This window comes from Canis lupus, chromosome 4 (assembly GCF_011100685.1).
Source record: "Canis lupus familiaris isolate Mischka breed German Shepherd chromosome 4, alternate assembly UU_Cfam_GSD_1.0, whole genome shotgun sequence".
NCBI classification, from domain to species: domain Eukaryota; kingdom Metazoa; phylum Chordata; class Mammalia; order Carnivora; family Canidae; genus Canis; species Canis lupus.
In genome coordinates this window covers 84,390,559-84,405,154 of record NC_049225.1, presented here as the reverse complement: position 1 = coordinate 84,405,154, position 14,596 = coordinate 84,390,559, and the positions used below count along the sequence as shown (strand labels likewise).

Sequence of the window (14,596 nt, the reverse complement as noted above, 5' to 3'; positions counted from 1 at the left end):
GCATTCCTTCATTCTGGGAATTAATCCCACTCATGAGGACTCTACCCTCAAGACCTAATGACCTCCCAAAGGCCTCATTTCCTCATACCATCACATCAGAGGGGAGGATTTCAACATATGAATTTTTAGAGAGACTCAAATCTTCAGTCTATCAGATTCCCTCCTTTTAGAGGCCCGGGATATTCAGGAGGAAGCAGGAAGTGAAGAAAGTAATCCCATAAGGCATGTGTTTATCACATTACAAAGATATAGGAGAAAAGAGTAGAAATATTTGAGAAAAGAAGTGTGCACGAGGGGATCCTGTGAATACTTAGATCACAAGAGCAGTGAGGAGTTTTTAATACCCTATGTGAGGTCATAAAGAATTCCTGGAGAAGTAAAATCTGTAATAAGATAAGATTCCAGAGAGTCACAAGTATGTTTCTAGGTAGAGAAGAAACTTAACGAGCTTAGCATTGTGGGGCATAATTATCAGACTTTAGGCTTTCCAAAAATGTCTAGTGTAACCTTGGTAACCATTTGAACTGTCTTTGGTGCTGAACTACACAGTTTGGGGAAGACGGTATTTTGTTCTCCCCCTGAAACAATGGGACTTTCATTTATTTGGAAGGTCTCCCTCTTCCCAGGATACAGTAGTTCTCAATATTCTTGGTAAGTAAGAATCACCTGTAGAACATGTAAAAAAAAAAAAAATTTCATGAACAAGCCCAAACACAGAACTACTGAATCCACATCCCCGTTGTTCCATCAAGATAGCATCACCTGTCTTTGCACATAGAAATCTAGTGTTTGGAAGTGTGAAGTTGTTTGTTTAGGGAGGGGGAGAGAGAGAGAGAGGGAGAGAGGGGGGGGGGGAGAGGCAGAGAAGGAGAGAGAGGGACAGAGAGAGAGAGAGAGCAGATATTAAGTAGGTTCCCTGCCCAGCACATAGCACAACATGGGGCTTGATCTCACAACCCTGAGATCATGACCTGAGCAGAAACCAAGAGTTGGATGCTTCACTGACTGAGGCACCAGGTGCCTCAACGTATGAAGTTTTTAACTTGTGAAAGGATTTCAATCTAAAATGGAGCCAGAGAAAAAGAAATGGAGACGTTCACACATACAACCCTCAAAAGAATAGAACTTAAGAACTGAGAAACTGATTTCCTGTAAATGCCTCATTCACAGAAGACAGAGTCTTACCTCCTGACCCATGAACATTAAGAATTTCTCCCCCTCCTCAAGCCAGTGAATTTCCTGCTTGGACTCCAGCTGGACTTCCCCAACTTTGTGGTATTTGCCCACAAATACAGCTTGCCTCAAACCCTCAACGGCTTTGCCTGTGGCTTGCTAGAGCATACTTGTCCTGAATTGCAATTCTGCTATTCCCAAACATACTCAATTTCTGGCAATACTAGATTGCTTCAGTTTACTTCCTTATTTAAGTTAACAAACTCTTTATTTCACATAATAGACTTACTTTAATTGCACATTTTCCTAAATACTTACTAAATGAGTTTCTTACAAAGAAAATGCAATGTTTTATATAAATTATTTAAGTAATGACATTTGGATATGGTCTCTTTATATTTTCTCCTTAAAATTTTTCCTTAAAGTAGTAGGCATACTGGACCAGGAGATTACCTTTAATTGGGTAATGTTTCCTAACATCTGAGCTCATTCTCATAGATCCTAATATTGTTCTCCATAGAGTCACAAAGTGGAGTAGGAAGGTAATGTCCTGGGAGTTAGGGAAACTGGCTCTGCGGGTAATTCATCTGGCTGGGTCTCAATTTCCTTAACTTCCCATCTGTAAAATGAGATTATTTTCTCAGTTTTGTTTGTATAGTGTCCCCGTGTCTATCATGAGGCTTCAACCAATATGGTGAAAGTAACCTGACACAATGAAAACACATCTCTAACGTAAATTGGCAGATATGCTGACATTTAGATGTCATCTCAAACATAAAATATATCAAACTAAAATCATTGCCTTTCTGCCCAAACTGCTCTTCATTATGATTTCGTCTGTTCTGTCAAAGGTCTTTCCCTTCAGTCATTCTCATTCTAAATTTTGGAGTCAGCCCTGACTCTAAATTCCCATCACATTCCATATGCAGGTGCGTGGCCCTATGCAGTTTTAGTCACCAGTATTGCTCAACTATTTTATTTTATTTTATTTATTTATTTTATTTTATTTTATTTTATTTATTTTATTTTATTTTATTTTATTTTAATTTTTTTATTTTAATTTATTTTATTATTTATTTTATTTTATTTTTTGCTTCTTATTTTCTTTACCTATTCTGCTATAATCACTTTTAATGACTAATATATGGTGACACAAAATAAAATTTCCAATTAAACATTTTTTAAAAAATTTCAGGGTGTCTGGGTGGCCTAGTTGGTTAAGCATGTGCCTTCAGCTCAAGTTGTGATCCCAGGGTCCTGGAATCAAGATGTTGGGCTCCCTGCTGAGTAGAGAGCCTGCTTCTCCCTCTCCCTCTGCCCCCTCCCTAACCCTGCTAGTGCTCTCTCTCTGTCTAAAATAAATAAATAAAATCTTAAAAAAAAAAAAAATAAAGTTTCATTTTCTAGGCAATCTTGATGAAATACCCAAACCCTTGAGCCTAGTATTTCAACATTGTCACAAGCAAATGTCTTTGAGGTTGCTTCATTAAATGGTTATGATGGTTATTAGCAATTATTTTTTAGTTAAAGTCAGACACTATCCAATCACCTTGATTCTATACAATGATTGAATTTATTTGTCACACTATTATCACCAAATGAGATAAACTTAGGAATGAGGAAGCTGAAGTTTACCCCCTTAATGTCATACCATTTTGATCAGAGTGAGGATTTGAACCAACTACCTGAGTCCAGGCTGTACTGGTAACATTGCCACTCCTATAGGTTTTGTTTCGTTTTGTTTTGGGGTTGTTTTGGTGTTGTTTGTTTGCTTTTCTCTGAATGCTTATTTGTCTCGGTGCATCCTACATTTAACATACACTCCTTGCTCATTATTCTCTATTTGGGCCTATATATCTGGAAATGAGCCCAAGTTCAGGAATGTTATGCAAATCCAGTCGTGTCAGGTTTGCCTCTGGTAGTGTTCTCTTTTCTTCTGTACATTCTATTTAGTGTCTCTAGTAGTCCCTTGGTATCATGCCAATGATACATTTTATTGGAATGCACCGTTTCCTGTGTTTCTTATTATCACATAGGAATAGAGCACATGTCCTATCACCAAAATGTCCAGTGCAGAGAGTCTTAGACATAGGGCTTTTCAGTAAAAATGTATGGATTCATGAAATCACATGTACTAAAACAAGTTACAAAATCTACACAAAATGTGTTTGACAACTATACTCGGTCTGTGTTGTAAACAGAAAATAAATAGCTAGATAAAGTAAATAAAAGCCGTAATACACATTTGAGAATTCAGCACTGTTCTCTACCTGAATTTACAAAGAACATTATTTTCTAATATTGGATTGATTTAGGAACCATAAACGTCAGCCTGTTATTTTGTGGAGCAACAAATAATCCGCATTACAGACAGTAACTTTCAAGATGAATTTACGCTGATTATTTTCTTTCTTGATGTGCTATTAATATTGGGTTTTTCTGAGAAAGCCAACATGTTACTCTTGAGAACAGTCAATGGAAAATAATAGAAAAAGTACCTTATTTAGTATTGCTAGAGTTTCCTAACAAATTTATGTCAATAAAAAATATGCTTGATCAAAATAACAACAGGGAGTAATTTAAAATGGCTTTGCTTATATAGCATAGAATAATAGTCAAACTTTATGAACTGTTAAGGGAGTCTTGAATTTTTGACCTATTAACTTTAAATATGAGAAATCCAATAACAGAGTGGTTAAGTAATATGCTGGAATTTACCAACAGAAACCAATATAAGCAGAACAATTCTAGTTTAGAAATGATACCCTCTATTCTGTTATTATGACTTACTGTTTTTCCCAATTCTAAATCAAATTTGAAATTATTTAAAATCTCTTTATGTAAGTTAACATTTTTTTTCTTTTATTTACACTTAGTCATAACATGGAATAGTTTGAAAATATTATCACATACTTTATGTTTTTTCTGCATTCTATTGAAAACATGAAATAATTAGACCTATTTTTAAGATTTTCTATTTATTCATTATTCACTTAGAGATTTGACTCCTTGCTTATTTAAAATATTACCATTTATATGCATCCTCCTCTTCAAATGTGAAAAAAAAAAACCCATTGATCTATTTGTCCAATCTACCCTCCATATCATGGCCCTCACCATCACCCTCTGTGTCAATTCCAAAGGGTGCTGTAAAATGAACTACAGGATTAATAATGATTCTTAAAGTTTTATTTCAAATCTCTAAGTTCACATTTTTAAGTAAATATATGGCAATTTGATTCTTTTTGTAAATTTTTACTTTGTTTGAAAAGTAGACTTCATACCTCTTTTGTTTTGAATATAAGAAACCCCAGAGTTCAAGAATTTGCAGGTGAAATTTGTCAGTGAAACAATAAGAGTAAAAACGTGGCTGTGAAGGCAGACATCACGAGACCAGGCTGCTGGAGAGTTGTTTTCCAATGACTCTAGAGGGCTGCAGATAAGAGGAGTAAGAGCCAGTGTACCGGGTGCTGAATCAAAGGAATCTGGAGAATACTTGAAATTCAATGTCCTAGTCAGCAGAATTGGGTTGGTGAGAGGAGCTGCTTACAACTTCTTTGAAAGAACACTTACTATAAAATGATTTTTGCCAAGGCATGTACTGAGATGTCTTCCTTATAGAATTAAATCTTAGGTGATTTAGATAGGTCTTTAAGTATTTCCATCATTCTCAAAATCAGTTCTCCCCCATGATGTGCTGAATCACACAGAATTGCTGATAATTGACAATTTTTGACCCAAAAGAGCAATTTTATGTGGTTCAATCTGTAGACATAAACTAGTTCATAGTTCCATGTCTATTATCATATAAAAATCCATCTTCATGATCTGTTTAGTTCCCTAGTTCTCATTAACAGGTAATCATATTCCTGTGGCAAATAACTGGTAGGTCAATTTGAAGATACAACTGAAAAATGATAGGACTAATTTTTAGAAGAAACAGAAAAGGCAAGCTTGTTAACATATCGTAGTAATAAGTGAACCAGTAAACTCAGTTAAATCAGATCAAGGTTATGCTGACATATGGATTAACTGAGACCATCAAAGTGCTTCTACGTCAACGTTGTGTGTACGTGTGCGTGTTTAATTAGTACATCAACAATTGCTGTCAGTGATGCTTTGGAATCTGTGTTCAACATTCATATTCAATTGCCTTCCATAATCATTCTATTTCCACTGTTTAGGTTTCTGATACTCATTCTGCAAATTTCCTGTCCTCTTTCCCCTTAAATAATTTCTAGGCCTTTCATATTTCTTTCCTCCCACTCCCAGTGGAATTTCTTTCATTAAAAATACTCGATTGACATTGCTAGTGAGATACACTTCTAATTTTTCCTCCCTATGCCCAGCAGTCTGAGACTATTCAAATTGTGATAGCACCAGTTGCACCAAAAGAGATACATTTGGGCCTAATTAACTTTTGTTCATTAAAAATGACCTTGTTGCAGTGAAAGGGGCATTAGACAGCCCCAGCCTTCCGAGAGATACATTTAGAAACAGCAAAAAAGGAAAGGATCTTTTGGACACTTCTGAGTCTTCCAGCCATGGAGTGTAGATAACATTAGATTCTGGTGGTGTTGTTAACATGATCATCATTAATAAGATGATCCATTTGTTTAACAGTGTAAATTGCTGCTTTTCCCCAGGGAGCACTTACTAGGGAGATTCACTATCCTGAGATATTAATGTCTGTATTCCTGGTAACTAAGTGTATTAATAGGATATGTGGAAAACAAAAAGTTCCATGATAATACCATATACTGAATTAGGCAATATTAAATTACAGTACATTCTTTAGAAAGAGGGGAATTTTGAAAATATAAGTTAATTGTGAATACTTGTATTTAATTCTCTTTGTTTTCTTATTTTTTCATAGGTCAAATATACGTCATTTTCAGTTTTTTTGCTTTACTTTTATTGTGACTCTATGAAGAGAAGCGGGACCACAGCAGGATTTGGTAAAATCTACTTAAAAATTACTTTAATTCACCACTAGTTATAGCTCTCTTAATCTGAAAGAGGTTAGCTTATGAAGACAATATGTATTCTTACAGACTCCCTTTCCATATTTACTTAGATTTATTTTTTACAGTCGTGTGTGTGTATATACATATATATCATACATATATACACACATATATAATATTCAAAATCATACAATTTTGAGGGTTATTTCATATTTGTAAGCAACCCCCCTCACCTTTTTTGCTTTCTGCTTTTTACTTTTTTCCTCCCTAGTCTTCATCATATGTAAAACAAATGCAACAGACCTGCTTATGAGTTCTCTCAGTTATTATGTGGGGATGCCATGTGACCAAGTAAATATGAGTCAAATTGTGGTTTATACTAGTGTAAAAAGGACTACATGGTACGTCATTAAAAATCTTCACATTATATTTATACATGAAATAGTTTTAATTTTGAACTTGACATTTTTGAAATACATTTACTGACTCAAATTATAGGTGTGTATATACATACCTTATATGTGTATATAAAATAAAATAAGATTGTATGTTTAACAGTAATATAAGCTTGAATTCAGACTTCGAGCTAATATTTGCTGAGATGGATGGAAAAAGTCATAGAAAAAATAATGCTAAAAAAAAGAAAAAATAATGCTGATTAAGAGGACGCTTCTTTCACTTACATTACAAGAAATATTATGTTGTGGAACTTGATGGGTCTCACTAACGTTTACAGTGATTTCCTTAGTCATCTTGAATAAACCAAACTACTTCTCTGGGCCTTAGTTTCCGTTCAATGAAATAAAGGGATTAGACTAGAATCAAGGCTCTCAAACCCGGATGCATATTAAAATTAACCTGAGAGCTTCAATAAACCTATATTCCTGCCCAAGTCCAATGATCCAAGTTTGTCTGGAGTGGGTTTGAACATCAATATATTTTAAAGCCCCCACACATCTTATAAAAGTGGGTTAAATGACGTTTATGTCTCTTGCAGTTCAAAGAAGTCTGAAAGGAGACTAATAAATTAGATGTTGATATGATGCAGCATTTAGAAACCAGTGAACCTAAAATATACCCTTATGGAAAACTTGAAATGTGTATGCTATCGAAAAAAAAGATAATTCTTATTCATTTCTTACTATTATGCACCACTGCCTGTGAGCATCAGCATGCGTTTCTAGGAATAGATTCCGCCCGGAGTTTTTAATGACTGAGGCATCCCACACTTGCCATTCATCAGAAACACATGCCCTGTGGGTAACCACTGTACAGTCTGCCTTCTTATGAAAAGTAATAGCAATCCGCTAAAGCAGTACAGTGAGAGCTACAGAACATAAGCTTATTGTTCCAATTACTCTTCAATTCTTGGAAGAGGACAAGGGAAAATAAAATCTAGCCTTGGTTTATGTTTCAAAGATATTTCTCCGCCAAACAGAGGTATATGGTTGAGAAGATGAAAGCAAGAATTTCAAGGAATCCACAAGATTCAACTTCTTCCAATGCATATATTTAGCTACAAAGAATGAAACAGTACTCTAAGTTTAATATGGCTGTAACTTGAAAGAAAAGTAGGGAGTTAAAATAAGGAAAATAATCTTCTTGACAACTGTAAAGGAATTCAACACATTTTTTTGTAAGTTTTAATTAAGCTTTTAGAATGAGTGTCAGAATGGTTTTCTTACTTAGATAGCAAGAGGTAATTTATTTACATATTTCATATTATCACAGGTATTTATGTTTACATGGTATAATTATATATACATATTATAGATATAATTAAGATATGTTAATATTATACTATCTAATTTCAATAGATGGCCTTGTTTCCCACTATAAATTATTATTAAAATTATAAATTATTCAGCTATCACTGAAAACAGCCTGAACACTGAGTAGCTTATACAAAGGATTTGTTTCTCACTTATGTACTTGTGTGTCAGCTGAGCTCAATTCAGATCAACTACTTGACTCTAAGCTGTGGTTGGGGTACAAGTCCTCACCATATGTATCCACATTCTGGGATCCCGAGTACCTGAGCTATGCTTTCTCATGGCAGGAGATAAAGCTCAAAAGAGGAAGCTGAGGCATCATGCCTCCTGAGGTCTCACCCTGCAACAGGCATGATGTTATATCAACACAGATTTTCTTAGCCACCGCAAGTCTAATGCATAAGGTGGATTAATAATTTGCAAATAGCACTTCATTGTATTTTATTAGTTTATTCACCCATGCTTTCAATTATCCATGCAATCATCCCATTAAAAATATATGCAGGTATACTAAGAGCTGGTTATGGTTTTGGCACAATACAAAGCACTAAAGATACAATAGTGAGAAAAATAAAATTTGAGAGAAATGAAAGACTATCTGCAAATATTTTGTAGTGACAGGGATCATGTTTGAAGGAAATTTTAGAAAGAGAGAAAAGAGAGATAAAAGAGAAGTGTATGAGCTGGAGTTGAGAGGTGGTGTCAGATTATTCAAGACCTCGTAGACCATGATAAAATTTCTGAACTTTTACCTAAGGCCACTGGGAAACTGATGAATTTTCCTGATGAATGAATGAAGCTGATATATATTTTTTTGCCTTTTGAGCAAAAGTATGATATGAAATATTCATATTTCCATTTAAAGATATCACTTTGGATTCCTTTAAGATAGTAGAAGAAGAAAAAAGTCGATTTGGAATTTGTTCACCCAAGAGACATTTTAGCCTGTTCCGGTTTTATAGAAACAGATGCACTGGAGAGAGATTTTGAAGATAAAACTCGACGTACTTAGTGAAAATTTAGTTGTGCTGTGTGAGGGTGAGAGAGATTCAAGTCTCATTCTTACAAGTCAGGCTTACACAACTGGGTATATAGAACCTTTAGAAGTTTCTTTTGGCACATTTTCCTCTTTTGTTCCCTAATTATTTCAGTTTGCATGGCTGCTTGTTCATGGAGCTCCATATTCAATTATGTTACTATAAGGTACTTTCTTGTCCATGTATCAGAAACGAAGTACAATATTTTTTAAGCAGAAACTAATCTAAAAATATCATATATGATCATTAAAATCACTTCAAAATAAGCAACTCTTACAATAAATCAAAACTTATTGCTAATATATTAAAGTTATCACAAATTTAATTGCTAAAAAATCACTATAAATTATAAAAAGAATCAGTCCATATGAATTATTTGATGTTCCTCATGTTGGAATACAGCCACATTAAAGCTATTTTTGAGGGGGAGTAAGGACAGTTATTAACCTTCAATTTTAGGTCACAGAGCTAGAAGGGCGTAACATGATTTTCCAGTTCATGCTGATCACTACTTGAACAAAAAATTACATATTTATCTCTTCACATACACCTTTTTTTTTTTTTTGAAATTGGGTTGTCCAAGTACATGGGGAAAAAGCTTCTTATTATTAATTTGGATAGTTATCTATGTCATACATTCTCCTGAAAATCTTTTGCTTCAGTAATTTTTAGAGCTCAAATAATTCATTTAAGTATAACTCAAAGTTAATAGTATTATTATATTAGAGAGCAGGTAATTAATCAATTATAGCTTGATACTGATCTTGTTAATGTTCATTGTCAATCTCATGGTGTAGCAACACACAGAAATCATTAGATTACCAACATTAATGTATTTTCTGAGGGAAAATCTATTTTGCGGTATTTATTGAATTCTTAATATACTACATCATGGCCTGTATTGGCATCGATGATACATTAGCACCTACTCAAGGACTTTAAAATCCAACACATATAGAAGTCTAAATATTTTTCATGTTTATAGCATGGGTTCCACATTTTAATTCAAAATGTTAGGGTTACAAACATGGATTAATTCTACTCAGGATTATAAGATTGTATTATGTCCTGTTGACTATTATTATTTATGAAAATTTAAAAACATAAATCATAGTTTGAGAAGAATGATAAAAAAAAAAAGATGTGAGCTTCTCTGAGCTAAGGAATATAGAAGAAAAGCTTTGAAGGTAAATTTGAAATCAAAAGAATGACATTGAAACCCAACTGGACTGTGATGCTGTTTTTGTAACTTTTTGGTAAATGTCTTCATTCCTCCAGCCTTCATTTTCACTTTACAATAATACTTCCAAAACCAAGATTTTTGAGTGTCGATATGCTCAGGCTAGGAACTAGAGCCTTCAATGATTTATCTCAGTACTGAAAATCCTGCATTATAGTTGGCACTATTAATATCCATCATATTTTTTAGAAGAGGAAACAAACAAAATTCACAAACTTAGTAGAGAGCAGAGAGAAAAGTAACTCACGCTAAATTCGGAGTCCATCATCTAAACATCATAACAAGATATGAGTATAAGATATTGATCTCAGAGGCCTCTTTTGAGTTCCCAAAGAGATTGAATAAAAGGGCAGATGAGGGTCAAAACATCCTGACATTTGCTCTTTCTTATATTAGAAATAGAATAAAATGTCCCTGAGACCAACGTGTCCTAACTAAAAGAGAGAGAGAGAGAGAGCAACACATTTGTTATCCATTAATCTAAAATTAAAATGTCCAACAAAACATTCTCAAAAGTTTTCCTGATACCAATTCTGACACGTGAGATTCCCATGCGTAGCACACTTTGGCCAGCTGGCACCAGCCAGGATGAGTTGGCGCAGGCACCACTGCTCGAACTATGTCAGCAAATGCTGCAGCTTTCCCCCTACTGATCCCTATTAATCCCTTCCCTAGCAAAGTTTGCCTTAAAAATACTTAAGTTCCAAAAGCATTCATCTCACCCAGGCTTTTAAATATAAATCAAAGAAAGACTGAAAAATGAGGTACCAAGGAAGTGAATACCTAAAGAAGGAAGGGGGGAAAAAAAGGTGAGCATAGGTTTTGAAATATTTCAGAGACTAACTCAAGCTGGTTTGTACAGTTTCTCTTTCTTTGGGTATTTTTTATGTTGGAAGAGAGTTTCCTGTTCTCACAGAGAGAACTACTGAGCAAAGTAAGCGGAAAACAAGGAAGAGAGAGAACAGTCCTTTTGAGACTAATACTTTTTTTCATGTATTTATACTTATTTTTAAAGTCAGTCTTTTCGGAATGGAGTCTAACACTATGCAGGAGTTCTAAAAATTCTCAAGAAATATATTGGCATTTTCTAATGTGTAGGATTTTTTTTTCCAGATTTGTTGAAATATAATTGACAAGTAACATCATGTAAGTTCAAGGCTATGACCTGATGACCTGATACGTATGTACATGCCAGGAAATAGTCGGTGAACACATGCATCACCTTGCATAGTTCTCATTCTTCAAGTTCCTGGTGAGGATATCTAAGACCTCCTCTCGCTGAATTTTGAGTATACAGCACCGTATTATTAGTTAACCAGTCACCATGTTGCACGTTAAAACATCAAATATTATTCATCTTATATAACTGACATTGGCACCTCTTTAACTAACATTTCTCTGCATTTCTACACTTAACCACATTAAGTCAATAATTGTGATTAAGTATTCATGGTAGACCTCATTCTGCACGAGGGCATGAGATCGTTACACAAGAATCGTTCTTTTCCACTAAGATTTTACTAAATTTGAGAAAGACAGCCCTTGTAGACACTGGAAAATCAAGTGACAATACCAGTATAAGTTGAACCACTGAATGGCAGAGGATAATGAGTGTGTGTCCCCCTAGGCCCAGACCCACTATCTTCCAAAGCTCATCCTACCACAGTCCCTTCAGAAGTCAAGGACTTCTGTGCTTTGGTGAGGCTCACGAGGGTCTTTGGCCGAGGCAAAGAGGCATTTCCTCGTGCTAAGCAGAACAAAATCACAGCATGGGTGCGCATCTTTCTGTTGAAAGAGTCTCTGGTGACATATGGGAAATGGTTGATGGAAACCTTTTTCTTTTTTTTTTCTTTTTTCCTGTATGAAGGTGAAGCCCTGCCAGTCTCTGTTTAGGGGAGGTAAGCTGCTACCTTGACGGGGGAGTTAACACTGTCAAGCCATTACTTTATCTCCCACCCGTCTGGCTCCATAAGGTCCTGCTGTCTTTTGATGCTCTCATCCAAAGCCCTACAGCCCCCAGTTTTGACCCTCAACTTCCTTCATGGCCTCCATGACCCATCATCTTCTCCACCCCATTCAGATCCCATATGACTCCTCTTCACTCTTACATGGGCCTCTGATGTTTCTTTCTTTTCCTCTCCATGCTCTTTCTAGTTTCCTAGGGGATTAATTGGATCTTCGCATCCCCTCTGTCTGCACTACTTTGACTTCAGGACCTGGTTACAATTCTTTTTTTAAATACAAGCTGTGTCCTTTTCTTGCCATTCCTGCTATGATAACTCCAGGCATTTTTCAAGGTACTTCAACCCCTTCAAATGAAAAGGGAAGGAGTAGGACATATACAAACACCACGATTAATATTTCAAGATTGCTTTCTCTTTAAACGAACACAATAGGATCTGCGGTTTAATTATTTCCCACACATCATGCTCACAGTTCCGGTGGCCTGCTGAGCCTATTTTAGCATCTGTTCTACGTGCATCTAAACCAAAAAGTGTTTACACCGATCCTTCAAACCTGCTACTCTGACTGACCCACTATCTCCTCTCGCCTTCCTCCTATAGTGTCAGATGCCTGACCTTGGTGTCTGACCTTGAGAAATGACAGTGGTACTTTCTATTCCCATTGTCATCATAATTACCTGGCTGAACTTCTAGTGACTTCTTAAGTCTTTAATCTACTTGCGTCCTTTCCACACTCAAGTGTTCTAAATGTATCAGTCGTGGCTGTTGTATCAGTATGTCCCTTATTTTAAATATTGTCATACAAATGCAGGCACATAAAAAAATAATATAAAATAGTTTCGAGGAGCTTATGCTAAAGGAGAGAGGATCTTTCCTTCGTGTTCTGGTCCCAGTCCATTTCTGACTCAGCAATATTTGTTTGGACATAGGCCTATATTGGGGGATTACACACTTAAATGATATTTTCTAAATTAGTAATTTAATAGATCATCTTGAGGCCCTTTTATGAAAGAGGAGGATTTAGTTCACAGATTGAAAACCACATCTCTCTCCTCATTCAATGAAAATGATTATTTTAATCATTTTAACGCCTATCACTTTACATTTAAAATATACATTGCATTTGAAGAAGAATTTCTGCCTCCTGTTTTCGCGATATCTGCCTTCTTTCCCATTGTGTCCCCTTCCTCTCTTATCTTGGAATACTTCTTTATTTTATTTTTATTTTTATTTCTTTTTTTACTGTGGTCTTTTTCATAGTGCTGGTTCTCACAGATTTTCTGTTTAGCTGAAGTTTATAGAAATATCTTTTTGAAAATGAGGGTTCCCTTTTAGTTCTTTTTTCTATTATGACATTATTCCTTTGATATCATTTTATTAGTGCTTTGGGGGAAAAAAAAGAAGCATAGTAAAAGCTTAAACTCAATGAGCCATCTCGAAAGATAAACAATCGTACTAAACTCTTCAATGTACTTTTTGTTCTTAAACATTCTATGACGCCCTGGGTTCTAGTGCCGGGGCCCATTAGGGAGCCCTCCCAGATAACCAGCTGTGAGAGAAGTAATCAGGACCTGGCAAAGTAAGTAAGGCTGTGATGATTCACAGCAGCTAAGTTAACTCATCAGCATTTTCCTGACCTGTGGTAAAGGAGCCAAAACTTTATAGCCAGATAACCAGGCATTGGACACAGGCTGCCCCAGGAGAGAGCTTGATGGGTGCGTGAAGTCTGCCACCAACACCCCCCAGCAGAAGGACACTTGATTCTCATTCCTAAGGGTGGGTCTCAGCTGCTCAGCACGGTATCAACTCCAACCACAAAATCCAAAATCTAGACACGGAATTCAAATCTGTGCCCAGAGTCTCCTTAATATGTTTATCAAGTTTCATTCCCCAGAACTCCGCAGTATGAATCCAAGTTATTCTAGGGAAACTATAATACACCTCATCGTTTCACAATCCTTCTTTGTCCTTCCTGTCTATCACCCCTTCTGATCTCAGCTCGGATGTCATTTTAGGTAAGAAGCTACTTCCAACCAGGCAAGTCACAGTGGCCTTTGCTGCCTCTGAATCCTCCTGGAATACTTGAACCTAGCTAACTGCATTTATGTCATTTCCTTGTGTTATAATCACTAGAATATAACTCTTACCATTAGATTGTGACTTAAAGTCACAATCCATAATAGTTATTTAAATATTTATTAAATGATCATTAAAGTGAGAAAATAATGGAAGGAGAGTAAAAAACTTAGACTATGTAAATGAGGCTGCAGACAAGGAGACTGGGTTTGATCTGGGTTTTCAAGCCCTTAATGAATAGGCATGACTTTCTTCATGTCCTGGGAATCCTGAGGTTACATGAGGACTTGCTACTCTGTACTGCTTGCAAGGTTGAGGTCCTGGGCTCCAATTTTTAACTGTCATGTGACCTTGAATATGTTACTTT

The 14,596-nt window shown here is 35.6% G+C and overlaps 1 long non-coding RNA gene across 1 annotated transcript in view; it reads left to right on the top strand.

The window, feature by feature from the left end:
• Window positions 1-414: 414 nt before the first annotated feature.
• LOC111095663 overlaps window positions 415-14,596 on the top strand; it is a 49,247-nt gene continuing 35,065 nt past the window's right edge. Inside the window, exons 1-2 of the long non-coding RNA XR_005358664.1 lie at window positions 415-651; window positions 6,050-6,131. This is a non-coding gene — a long non-coding RNA (uncharacterized LOC111095663). The remainder of the gene's footprint in view (window positions 652-6,049; window positions 6,132-14,596) is intronic.